The sequence below is a fragment of the Coturnix japonica genome, chromosome 1 (assembly GCF_054131305.1).
Source record: "Coturnix japonica strain WE chromosome 1, WE-NBRP24, whole genome shotgun sequence".
Taxonomy (NCBI): domain Eukaryota; kingdom Metazoa; phylum Chordata; class Aves; order Galliformes; family Phasianidae; genus Coturnix; species Coturnix japonica.
The window spans coordinates 171,230,546-171,244,847 of NC_140663.1; positions in this window are offsets into that span (position 1 = coordinate 171,230,546).

Consider the following 14,302-nt stretch of genomic DNA (forward strand, 5'->3'; position numbering starts at 1 on the left):
AATAAGTTAAAAAAATCTCATCCCAGGTTTAATCACAAATTAGCATTTATGTAAGATGAGAGGGTTAAGATGTGTGTGGGGGGTGGTGGAAGCCCTGGCACTGCTCCGCAGAGAAGGTGTGTGAGCCCCATGCCTGCAGGTGGATGGGGCCCTGGGTAGCCTGAGCTGATGTGTGACAACCAGCCCATGGCAGGAATTGGAACTGGGTGGTCTTTTAGGTACCTTCCAACCCAATAATTCTGTGATTTTATGAAGATCGCAATTTACATCTTCAGAAATACCAGAGTCCTTTGTGATCAGGAAAACAAATGCCCATCTTCTTGAAAAGGTTTAATTTCTCTGTCTGGATTATGATCTTTCTTCCATATTTAGTCCATAAATGCCATCTTACACTAGGAGCCAGTGCTGTTATGCTGCTACACAAAATTATCACTATTATCAGTGTTTTCTAAAATGCCCCTCCTGAATATATGCACCCTAGTTCACCTGCCTAGATACATCTTTAAGCATCAATAAGCAGAAAGTATCCTTATGAGAAGCAGAATACAACAAGAGTGGACAGGTAAATTCAAGGCTCCCCTAGTTCATCTAAGCTGAATTAACATATTAATTAGCACAGTAACTCTTTTTCTTCTCCCATCCTCCTCCTACTCACAGACAAGAATGAACTGAGGGACCCAGGTTGGAGTTTTAACGACTGCAATCTGTCTTTGTGTCTGTTCAGGGATGTTTAATAACTTGTTTTCCCACTGTAAGAGTTTAAGACCAAACCACACTGGAGCGTGTCTCATATTTGTTATAGAAGAAGTAAGTAAGTTGTTTTTACATATGTGAAGAAGCCTGTGATGTATTTGCATTTTTTTTTAAACAACCATCTGCTTTTATTTGTAAGCTATGTCTTACAAATTATTCACTTTTTTAGCAAATACAAAGCAGCCAACATGTTTGCTCTGTTTTGCAACAGAAGACTGGAAACTTCCCTTCCCATAACTTATCATATTTCATTCTTTCCCAAAGATTGGAAAACTGAAATCTGCTATGACAAGTAATCAAGTAACTTTTACATTGGTCTCTCAGAAAATAATGCCTCCTATTTATTTGCATGGAAACTACCACAGATCTGTAACAGGATACTGGCAGAAAATTTCAATATCTACTGCCATGCCACCAACCTCTAACTTTAATATCATGGTTCAGCATAATGTAACAGGAGGCATTACTTTCCAGCAGTCCTCATATACCTATGGCATACATTTAAATGTATCCAAAAGAAGTGAGACTTCAGAGTTGTGCCTGTTTGCTAAGGAGTGCTTGAGTACTTGTCAAAACTCTGAATCTCAGTCTAGAATTGACTAGATTGACTTCTGAGGACAAAAATCACTACAAAGTTCACAAAGAATTGTGCCAACAGCAAGGTTACAAACAAAGTGCCAGCCTGGCAAAACATGAAAAATGGTGTTCTATATCCACGTAAAAGACTCAAAGTAGCATACGGAATACTGAGATAAACTGACAAAATAACAATAACAACAACAAAAGGAAAGGGCACCAAGAGCAAAAATTCACTATTAGAACTGGAAATATAAAGGATTAAGAGGGCTTTCTTATACATTACTAGGAGTGTAGTCATGAGATTATGAATTCAGCAATCAACTAAAGAAGCCAAAACAACACTAGAGGCCCACCCAAAAGTAGGCCAAAGTGCTAAATATCACACTGACATGAAACACATCGTGACTGGGAGAGCAGGAGAGAAATCCCATATTGATCTTAAACAAAGTCACTTGTATTTCCATGTCACTGCCATTCTGAAATCCTGCCAAGAGCTATAAACTGAATAAGTCACCAGTATTTCCTCCCACATTTCCTTGCTCTGTTTCCTCTTCTGAGTCTTTTTCTTTCCTGTTTCCTGATCAAAAAGATTCTGAATAGTTAGGTAATTGCCATAGATAATTCTGGCATTTAGTGCTGCAAAGTTGAAAACAAAAACACTTGCCATATTTTTTGGGAAGATGAGTTTGGCAACCTTTGCCCATGAATGAATACCAAATGTTAGAAAGCACTCAGTCCAACAGGAGACTCCACCAAGTTTCATCTTAAAGTAAAATAATAGAGTGCCTTGGCTTGTCCCACTTACAGTTTATCCTAGTTGCCTTCCAAATGGCCCTGGGAGGCTTGGAACTACTTCATTTGGTTACAGAACACCAGGCTTTTTGGTTGCACTGCTGTTCCAACAGGAAGCAGCATCTGTTGAGGTTAGGAGAAAGCACAGTGATAGCCCAGTTTTAACAAGAGCAATGTGTCTCTGATGAATTAAAAAAAATCCAAACTGTAGATGAAAACTCACAACTGATCAAAGCTACAGAGAAGTCCCATCTGCAGCAAATATCTACAGAAATAAAGGATATATGCATCTGTCAAGGACAATGTGAAATCAGTCCAAAAAGCTGTGCATCTCTTGTACCATGAAGCAAAACATTATTTATCTGTAGCCCTCATCACAGCCTCCCTTCAGGAAGTTGTAGAGTGCAATGAGGTCTTCCCTGAGCCTCCTCTCATTCCCAGCTCCCTCAGCCACTCCTCATAAGACATGTGCTCACCACTTTCATTGCCTTTCTCTGGATATGTTCCAGGGCCTCAGTGTCTTTCTTGTAGTGAGGAGCCCAAAGCTGAACACAGCACTCAAGGTGCAGCTTCACCAGAGCTGAGTACAGGGGGATGATTACCTCTCTGTTCCTGCTGGCCACACTATTTCTAATGCAGGCCAGGATGCCATTGGCCTTCTTGGCCACCTGGGCACACTGTCGGCTCATGTTCAGCTGAGCATCGACCAATACCTCCAGGTCCCTTTCCTCTTCACAATCATCCAGCCACTCTGCCCCATGCCAAAGGAAAAGACAGAAAAATATGTAGGATTGGATAGAAAAGGCCAACTCCTCTATAATGGATTACATGAAAGGATAGGACTTGTCTTTTGCTCTATTATTTCTCAGTCGTCTGCTGATGACAGCCCATGCCATAGTGGTGTTCTAATTCCTTCATTATCCCTTCACTACCCCAAGAAAACAACAAATTCACAACATGATAACAGAACAGAAGATACTCAGTTTGATACTACATTAATAGCAGTTGTTTCCAAAATGGATTGGGAGATATGAGCAACGAGTCAGCACAGGGTGAGAGGGAATAAGCAGTCAACTGAAAGAAACAAATTGCCATGTATTTTACCAAACAGGGGAAAAAGCACAATCAGATTACAGAAGTAACAATTCTAAATCATCTCACTTAAAATACTAGTGATGAGTATGACTTAGGCATATGTGTATGCAACAGATCAGAGGTTGAGGATGTGTTCAGAATGATTGGCAGTATAATATTTGCTGTATTTATTTTTTATAAAATATTTTCATGGAAGAAGTTTGCCAGAGAATGTGCAACTTTTGTTAATTCATATTTGTTTTCTCAGTCTCTACCATTGTCAACATTCATCTTTTGAATATTTTTTGCCTTTGAATTTTCCTCATAAACCTATTAACAAAAAAAAAAAAAAAAAAAAAACCCACAAAAACAGTATATATAAATTCCATTGAAAACCTCCAAAAAAATATTACTTTTTGTTCTTAACTGATCCTTGGAAATTTTCCATTAGTATTGCAAGTGTTGGTTATTTTACCTAAACGAAACACAGAAAAACGAATCCCAATACCAATTAAACCAGTGGGAATTCAGCCATGGAGTTACTTTGCCCATAAGTAAGTCCAAAATTTATTGTTAGCACCATTTGTGTTGGAGCTGATAATAGCTCATGGAAGCATCAACAGGGACGGTGCTTTGGGTAAGAGCTGGAGGTGGATCATTTCCTGGAGTCTGCCTGCACACAGAAATACATCTTTTTTCTTCCTTTGCATAAAGACTGAAGTTAATCCACCATTGTTCAGATTTACATTTATTGAGCATTATTTTTGCTAGCAACACCTTCTGAATATAATTTTAGCAAGTTTACCTATGAAGTTGTGATAACACATATAGAAAATATGCAGAAAATGCAATATTTCTTAACTATAAATGGATACATAAGCTTTTCAAAGGGCTGTGATGAATCAGTATGAGATCCTCCAGTATAAGACCAGCACATGACTTGAGTTGGATTTCCTCCTGATAATACTCTATTCTAATCTGTACAAATTACCTTTGGTACAGACCCATTCTCCAGGGAAAATAAGCTCACTGGGATGGTCAAGGGTTATATCATGTTGATCAGTGCTAGTGGCGGAAAATGTTCCCAGGCATCTTAAATTTATTAGCATAGACTAGGTATAAAGTCATATGTTTTGCTTTAGGACTTTCTTACGTTTGAAACATTAAATAAATAAATAAATAAATAAATAAATAAAAAAGTAGGGTAGGACGTCGAGAAAAACATCAAAGCTGAAAGGAATGACTGTTCTGTAGTTAAAATCTTTATGAATTTGATATACTGCAAATCTCAGCTCCTCTTCTGTCCTACAGGGAAGAGCTCAAGATCAGTGTTCAGTCTAACAAAGTGATTAGTCCAATAATTGAGTTAAATCTCATTCTCCACAATGGAGACTTAAAATGGTCGTGAAAAGGGCATTTCACAGGTTAAATACTCATCATATAAATACCGTGATAGCCATCGACTAGTTGACAGACATGCACTTTACAAACATTTTGCACAATTTTACAATAGGCAGTTTGGTACATGAGTGGTAAAGGTGGTGATTTTATGCGGCTGTCAGCAAGTAACAAGAGCTCCTCTTTCCCACAGCACTTCCTGTTTTCTAAACATGCCTCTTTTGCACACAGTAGAAGTGACAGCATTAAAAATATTCAAATTTCTCATCACCTTTGTTTTCCTGTTTCTCTCTACAGCCTCCTTCTAGAGCAGTTGAGTGCCTCTGACATTGCATTTCTGCAGCATGTAATTTCACATTGCACAGCACTTGGCAGGTGAAGCATGTTTCCTGCACAAGGAAATAAGAATATTTTTTCCCCCACCCACGCTTCAAAACAGAAGTCACAAAATAGGTTGGATGTCATTATGGTTCATATGACATGGTCTGATTTTTTGAACACTTATTTTGTTGTTCATCAGTTTAGACTTAACTGACAATAAGAGTTTTTCTGACACTCAAAACCATGGTGTTGCCAGATTTAATAACTGAGTTTGGTATTTTCTGTGACTAATTGCATCCCTGCTGTAGCTGAATGATTTTTCATAATAAACATCTTTGCATGAGAAGTAGAGCAACACAGGAGTGCTGCAGAGTTACAAAGGAAAAAAACAATTGATTATTTTAACATTATTTTAGTATTTTGAGGTACTGACAAGATTTATCTCAGGAAGATAGAGAAGATAATGGTTTAGTTAACTTGTCTGAGAGATTAGTTGCTTATTGGCCTCCATACATGGAGTTACTGTGAGTTAGTTAGCCATGGTCACCTGAATACATACGTGAGGAAATGGTTCCAAAATAAAAGAAGGGAGATTTAGATTGGATGTCAGGAAAAACATTTTTAGAATAGTGATAGTGAAGCACTGTAACAGGGTGCCCAAAGAGATGATGGATGCCTTAACCCTGGAGACACTCAAAGTCAGGCTGGACTCTGAGCACCTGATGGAGCTGTAGGTGGCTCTGCTCATTACAGGGGAGATGGGCTAGATGGCCTCTGTGGGGCCCTTCTAACTCAAATCATTCTATGATTCCATGATTCTACCATCCTGATGGGGTAATGCAAGAGTATGGTAAAATGCACTCACTTAAATATCCCACACTGAACTCAGAGCTATAAAATTCTTGCCTCACTTTTGCCACAAGCTTCAAGCACAGACATGGTGAGTTATGCATCGCTCAACATACAGTAACTCAGTAAACCAAGCAGTAATTAACAACTCCAAAGCAAAACAAAGCTACTCTTTCTTTCTAGTATTCCAGCCCTCCCTAGGAGGGCTAAGGAAAAGGCAAGTAATTTCTCCCTTTCCTTGTTCCATTAGCTGTGTTTTTCCTTTTAAAATGTTATGAAAATTTGTTTTGCACTGATAGTTAGTATTGCAAATTGCAATGAAGAAGAGACAGTGATAGATTTTTATGCAGCGTAGCAAAACCTGAGGTCAGTCCACGGTGGATAATTTAAGACTGACCCTGAAGATACCCTGTGAACTACTCTGTACCCAGTAGGATTTAGCTAATTATTTCTGTGACTTGTAAAAAGACCAACATTGGTTCAGTTACAAAAAGGATTTAATGGTCAGCTTAAAAGGTCTAAAACCCTCTCATCCATCCTACTCTTCAGAGTAGCTTCATTCAGCCTTGGTTCTGCAGGTATATATTCTGATCTGGTGCAATAAATCATGCACCTTGAACCTTAGCTTTGCCATTTCTACTCTTTCCATCTCAACTGCCACAGGCTTAAAGTATTCACGGAAAGACATGCAAGGAAAAAAATAGCATCACAAAGCTCTTCCTGAGGGTTTTATTTACAGATTTATTTACAGGGTTATTTAAGCACTGTTTTTCTTCCATCCAGAACAGTCCTACTTTTTAATGTCAGAAATCCCTTTGGTGGTGTGAGAATGGTGCTGGCTGTCAGCTCTGTGGTTCTTACTGCTTTGTCACATCAGAGATAATCCTATTATTCATTCCATGAACTTGCTTCATAAGGATGAAGAAAATGAAAAGCTACAAACCAAGAGACAGAAAAATGAAATAAAATCCACAGAATCTTACAGAGCAGAGAAAGCTGCAAATATCAGGATACTTTGAGGTGATACTCCTCATTTCAACCTGTTCAATTCCTTCTTATGTCTTATTACTGGTTCAGCTTATTTTCAGTTTCAGCTACTCCTCTCAGTCTTTGAATCAAACCTCTAATGAGCTACTACAGCCACAATTCCTTCCAAATCTTCCTAGATCTATATGGAACAAATACTTGAATGCATTCATCCCAAGTCTATTGCCACATCCTTAACTCCACTCACCTGAATAAATCAATAACATTTTGGCTCCCCTTGATTGCTTGGAGCCAGATGAATGATTTCAGTGAATGTCCTGATTTTTTCCCATTATACATTTCTGGAGCTGGGCAAACCTGGCAAATGAGTACAGCTGTTGTCCTTCAAAGAGGTCTGACTTGTGATTAGCAGCTGCTATTTCCTTCTTGCATCTCCTGTTCCCCACTCCTTCTCACCAATATCTGTCATGTCAGTTCTTTTTGTTTAGCCTGGAGAAGAGGAAGCTCAAGGAGTATCTTATCACTCTCTAAAACTCCCTGAAATTAAGTTGTAGTGAGGTAGGGGTTGACATTTTCTCCCAGATGACAGCAGTAGCATGAGTTGTAATGGTCTCAAGTTGTACCAAGGGAAGTTCAGGTTGGGTATTGAGAAAAACTTCTTCTCAGGAAATAATGGTGACACATTGGCATAGGCTACCCAGGCCAGTGGTGGAATCACTGTAATGGAGGTATTTAAGAACCATGTACATTTGGCACTGAGGGACATGGATTAGTGGGCATGGTGAGGATGTGTTGGGGTTGCGCTAGATGGTCTCAGTAATCTTTTCCAAACTTAATGATTCTGTGATTCACTGATTCTAACATATCTTTTTATTCATGTAGCAGAAATTTTAGAGTTTGGTAAGGAGGAAATATGTTTTGGCTTGATATTTTTTTGCAAATGTACTGGAAATATTATTGCTATAAACGTTTCACAATTGAACAAATGCATTTGTCTTAATGAGAACATATATATGGATATGTTTCATCCTGGAAAATGTACTGTTTAACCATAACTTTATTCATTTATTCCTTTCATTGTGCCTCACATAATGGTCCACAAAGCTGAAAAGAAGAAATCAAACTTTCACAGACATTGCACATGGCCTTCATTTGTATCATACTCAAAATTATACACCTCAGAAGACATCTGCTCCTCAAAGTCACTGCTAAGTATCAGATGGTTTTCAGAGCAAATTAGAAATGCTCCTGCATAACATCATGTTGTGCTTCTTATTTCTTTTTCCCCTGGCATCTGTAAAATTACTGTTGGCAGATGCAGACTACTTTATGAACTAGTGCCCCTTTGCAAATTACATCAGCCATACTGAGTTAATGGACCACGCTCTAGCAGAGTGGGTGGGTGGTGAACCACGTAGAACTGTTTAGCATTCAGGGAGCCTTTTCTTTGCTCCTTGTCTAAAACTGTTACTTAAGCCTCTGCAGTTATTGAGTAGCAAGTGCCATAGAAACCTTATTAGCTAACACCTTTGTTCACAAGGGATAACTGCAGTAAGGACAGAGTAACAAAAGATTACACCACTGTTCTCTGAATGGTTCAGTGCAATAGAGTGGGGATAATAATTGGGGGGAGTGGGGGAGGAGAGAGAAAAAAAGAAAAAGACTGCTGAGTTGTGATGATGATGCTCAGGAGATCTTCTCCAGCAGAGCAATTCAGGATATAGTGCTGTTTCATTGATATTCTTTGTTCTCACCCATGACAGCTACAGGAGAAACTAGACTGATTTTGTAACTAGGGTGACTGGCATAAAGTTCCACTGAAAGCACCAGAACGATATTGATTTGCACCAGCTGGGTAATGGAGGAGGAAGCAAGCTCCATTTTGCTAACAACCCTAGTGAAAGCCAGATTGACTTTCAATCTTTTTTTTTACAGCCAGCTTAGTCTGAAAGACTATGAAACCTAAACAGAAAAATAAGGAGGAGAAACAAACCTCACACCAGGGAAGTGATGTGTTCAATGTCACAAAGTAGGGCTGCATTCAGCACTAAGTTCCCATTCTGGTGGTGCCATTAAGGTGTGGCTATATTTGAGAGAACTTTAAAGCCACTCTGCCTGAGGATGAATAACAGTCTGGCAGAGGTGCCACAATATCTATCTGTGACCTTAGCAAAGAATTAGATATGATTCATTACATGTTTTTGTTGATGCATCTCATCTAATATTGATTACTGCCCTGGTTTAGGGGCAGGGCAGATATGTCAGCATCTGCAGCAGGCACAGGGGTGGCAGTACCGAGAACTGTAGACTCACAGATTATGAACTCATGTCTTTTAAACAAGATGGGTTCTATATTCCTTTGGCAGCAACAAATGCTGATGTTTCGGTAACATTTATATTTTATTTGTGAGCACTTTGGAAATTTCTCCTCTCCTGCATTCACATGGATTCATCTAAAGTAGGTCCTCCCTCTGTTAACAAAATTTAGGTGCCTGAATGCCACCTGTTCCTTGTCTAATCACAACAGCAAACACTGTGTCAAGAAGCAGGCTGCTTTTTAACCTGCTACATCTTAAATTTTAAACACAGTCATCCATGTAATCTGCACAAGGTGAGCAATCAAACATTTCTCAGCTGGATATTTATCTACGCCACTGTTTCTTGTTTGTTTGTTTGTTTGTTGTTTTTCCATTGAACAAATAAAATGCATGACTTCATCCATGACAATATGTTATCTCACATCATACTACCTCCATCTGCTGTTTTGCTCATGTACTATCACTTTCACCTTCAAAGACAAAAAATAAGGGATTGTATTTTGCTAAATATCCTGAGTAGATCCCAGATCTCTGGTAATGAAGGTTATTGGTAATGAATTATCTGGTAATGAAGACTAACAAAGAAATAGAAAGAGACCTATTTAACTTTCATTGTGTTTTTCATGCCACCAAATTTGTGCATCACCAGACCATCTATGTATTCTATCATTTAAGTTTTCACCATTTCAGATATGATGACCCCGTGACTTCTGATCCTGATTTACACCTCTCCTTTCAGATGCTGGAGGCCAAATGGTGGCCTTTGCAGGATGCCTTTTCCACCAGGAGAACTACCTTGATCTGCAGATGAGATAAACCTAGATAGAAACATGGCATGTGTAAGAAGAGCTGCCACTGTGAACAGTGCACTCTAAAGTGCTCATGAGCCTTGAATGGGGGAATTTTTGTATTGTAGGTGATTGGAAGAAAATGCTAAAATATCTAGCAACAGATATGCAACTTGAGACATTGAGTTATATCCTGATAGGCATACAAACAATACCAAAATTGGATATTTCTTAAAGAGCCAATTTATATCCATTAACTCTAACAGCGACTAAGAATGGCTGGCACAAATGGAGGCATTTACAATCCATTAAGGTAATATAGCATCCAAAAGCAAACAGAGATTTCATCAATAGAGTCTTTTGCTCCAAAGACAATATTGACTATTTCTTATGAGCTACAATAAAATAGAAATCAAAACATATAAAAAGACAAATGTTCTCATCGGCTTCTGCAGTTCAAGCATATTTTACAGTTAAGCAGTTGGAAGCACACAAGCCAAGAATGTTCTTACTAATTTGGAAGACTACACTCATGGTGTTCCATGTTGATGACATCTCCCCTTCAGTTTTTTCTGTGCACAGGAAGAACTAAGCACCTTACATCAGAAAATGTTTGCCAGTATTTCATAGCAAAATAATTCAGTGGCTTCATCACTGCAAATTTAAGTCCTGACATCACTGAATCCTGTCACTGCTAGCTAATACTAGCGCTGACGGCTATGAAAGATCATGTTCTTTTTACCCTGGCAAATATAACATCAAGGAGAGAGAAAATTGCCATAAAAATCACATTATATCTGTATAACTGAGAAAAAGGGTACAGGCAAAATAATACTGTCCTATTTTCTGTTATATAAGTTAGCAACTAAGTGACCAATCAAGCAACGGAGTAACAATGATCAATTATTTTAGCCATGCGTTTGAATAATAATGTGGTAAATAAGATGTTTGCTTGCTCTAAAGCCACTCCATGTGCTGACATAATGAAAATGATTTAAACTAGTGACCTTTCTTTGAATATTGTTTTTGCCTTGTACTGCCACTAGGAAATTTGTTTCAGTTAGTGTTCAAATATTGTTTCTATTATGACAAAATATTGACTGACAGTATATTTTTATGCTACTATTATGTGTACTGCACAAAATTCCATTTGTTTTCATAAAGAAAGGAAATGATACTGAAGTCTTGATTCAGGCATTTTTCTGTTTCTTTAAAATTAAGCCTTCCATCTGAGAAGCATCTTCTTATGTCATGACACTAATACTAAGTTGTTTATGTCCATTAAAAAGGAAAATATCTATGGCAGATTTCTGGTTTAAGTTTGGTTTTGTTGTTGTTGCTTTTTTTCATGGCATACCATTAAACAGAATACAATTTTTCACTTCAGATATGAGGTAAATGACAGTTTTCACAACAGTCATTGGAATTATTCAGTGTGGTGGAGATCTAGTATAGGGAGATGTCAGATAGGTGTTGTTTTTTTAATGTCATGCTTGCAAATGAAGAAATATAGTGTAACTGAAAAACAAACTGAAAACTTATAGTCATCCACTGCATATTGTATGCTGTCTTAAAGTAATTCATAGGTCTTAAGAGAATCAGGATTGTAACTGCTAAAGAATCTGAATGCAAGGAAGGGAGATGGAGAGCTTGTTCTCAGTTAAATATGTTTCACGGAGACCATAAATCAAACATAATCAATAGCAAGAAACACCTGTGACAGATTCTTGGGAGCCAGAGAAGAGTAACAAAAAAGAAGCAGCTTGGAAAGCACTCCAGCTTGATGCTACAGAAGATTTTTCCTAAGCATTGATTTCTGGAGACTTTTATTTCTTGAAAGTTATGCAAAAGTACCTTGATTTGGGAGGGCCAGTTAAACAAGCACTGTTTAGCTGCATAAGTTGCTGATTTCATAAACTTAATTCTAATGATAAAATCAACAGTAAGTGTTATGACAAATCCACTGCACAAAAATATTAACCTCAGGAAATTTCAAAATCCTAATTTTTTCTGTCTTTCTGAAAAAGGGATGATCATGTATCTACATGCCCCACACAACATTAGAAAGATGTTTAGCAATACTCAGAAGCTAGAAGTGTTTTTATAAGCAATATATTCATCAATGCCAAGAAAAAGACAGCTCATATATTTGTTACCTCATGTACATAAAAGACAACAGAATCATAGAATCACAGAATCATTAAGGTTGGAAAAGACCACTAAAGTCATCCAGCCCCTGCCAACCCACCCCCACCATGCCTACGAACCATGACCCTCAGTGCCACATCTCCACATTTCTTGGAATAACTCCAGGGATGGTGACTCCACCACCTCCCTGGGCAGCCTGAATAGAATCATTGTGTATGATCACTTAGAGTGTAATCACTGGGTAAAAGCTGTTATTTTACTATTTTGCCACTGTTTTAGCCAACTTCACACAGAATCAATCACTGCAGAACTGTTCAACACTTCTCACCAGTTCTTAGTAAGGAGTAAGACCTTTTCTCATTCTGAAACTGAGACCTATTGTGTCTTTTTTCTCTAGTAGGAAATTGTCTTACACTAGTGTGCAGAGAAAAAAATAATATCCTGGAAAAAATTCTGATTGAGGATCAAAGGAAAACTTGACCTTGTAGTGTATGTAGGAGTGAGGATGCTGTGACTGTAGCATTTATCAAACATATAACAAAATATTATACAGGTAATTCACTTAGCACAGTGCAGACACAAAGTGTAGACGTAGCATTTATGAGCTGATATTGCTGGACCTTCTCTATGACTCTCTATTTTAGACTTGATGAAAGCATAGAGCTATTTATTTATTTATTTATTTATTTTAATAGCATCATTTCCACTATGTCAGGAAAAATGAGGTCTTTTCATGTGGTTGAATGCTGGTGGAATTCCTCAGTCTCAGAGCAAAGATGTGCCTGTACTCTTGTTCTTATTAACAATACTATCACCCTTGGTTCTTCTCCTTCATGATTCCCACTGAATCATCAAATGGTGGCTATGGAGTCACAGGTGAACTAGTTTTCCCTGTTGAGGAGTTAGTATTAAACAAGTCAGGCACAAGTTGAGTTGATATTCATTGTGATCTTTCTTTGATCTAAGTAGTTTAAAGGTCTTTATGCTGCCAGTGTAGACAGACTTGTATCCACTTGTATAATTATCTTCTTTCTAGGGAGATATTATGGAGAATTTGATGGCATTTCTTCTTGTTTTTCTTTGCACTCTTCCAAGATCTTTTATTCCTGTGGAAAAGGATGAGACTTTGGATAAAACATATTCCACAAACTAGCATGTTGTTCCAAGTAATCATTTGTGCAGGTAATCAATGCCTAAATAAACACTAAAGCAATTACTGAGGATTCTTGAACTGAGAATTAATCAGATGTTCTGACCTTCTCTCTGAAGATTTTTAAAGCCACTGTGCTGTGCCAACAAATGTTTTCATTACCAGAGTGATGAAAGAAAGAAAGATGTATGCTGGACATGTATTAGATGAATGCAGTATGTCTTCATTATAGAAAGCTGCCAAGTGTCACTTCTGGAGTATATGATCAAGGTAATGAGCTCCACTGAATCAGTTATTTATTACTATAACCTAATGAAGATTTGAAGTAATGGCCATTTCAAGGAAAAAGGAAAACACTCTCTCATACTATGGATGCTAAAGAAGGTGATATCTAAAAGTACTCATATCAGAAGAAGTGCTTTTTAAGGGGTCTGGCTAAGAAATGTTATTGCACTCAATTTCTTGGCTTTAGTTAAGATTACAGGTTCCTATAATGGTCAGTACTGATGGCAAAAATTTCACCACAATATTCTTCAAGGTAAATAATGAAATAATAAGAAAAGTAAATCCACATAGAAGCTTCAGTGCTGTTAATGGCTAAGTAATCCCACCCTTCAGTGGTAATTGCCTCATTGTGGTTCAGACAAATAGTCTAATACCACTGTGGTTACCAGTAATAGAGACAGTGTATCTCACTGTATCATCTGCAAGAAAGTAAGCATCTGAATGTGAGATAACACAGAAGTTCACAAAATTTGCTGTGATTCTAACAGTGCCTTGAAACTTAGGTGAAAAAATAAAAGGGAGGGTCACTAAGCCTTCTGAAGTATTGTTTTACAAATGGGATGTCTATAAAATGTCTAACAGAAATTTGAAATATGCAAAATCAATGTTTGTAGCCTGGTACAGCAGAGATCTGTAACTTTTAAATCTTTTAAATCTTTTAAAATGTCTATGATTATAGTGCTAGGATTGGAAATCATTCCTGATGCAAAGAGCTGTGCACTGTATATACTATTACTCATGCAACACTCTTTTGAGAGTATCTATTGTAGGGCAGTTAAAGTCTGATGTACTGTAAAGATGATTCGTTAGTTTTCATATAGAAGACAGATTTCTGCATCAGATGGAAATACATTATGTAT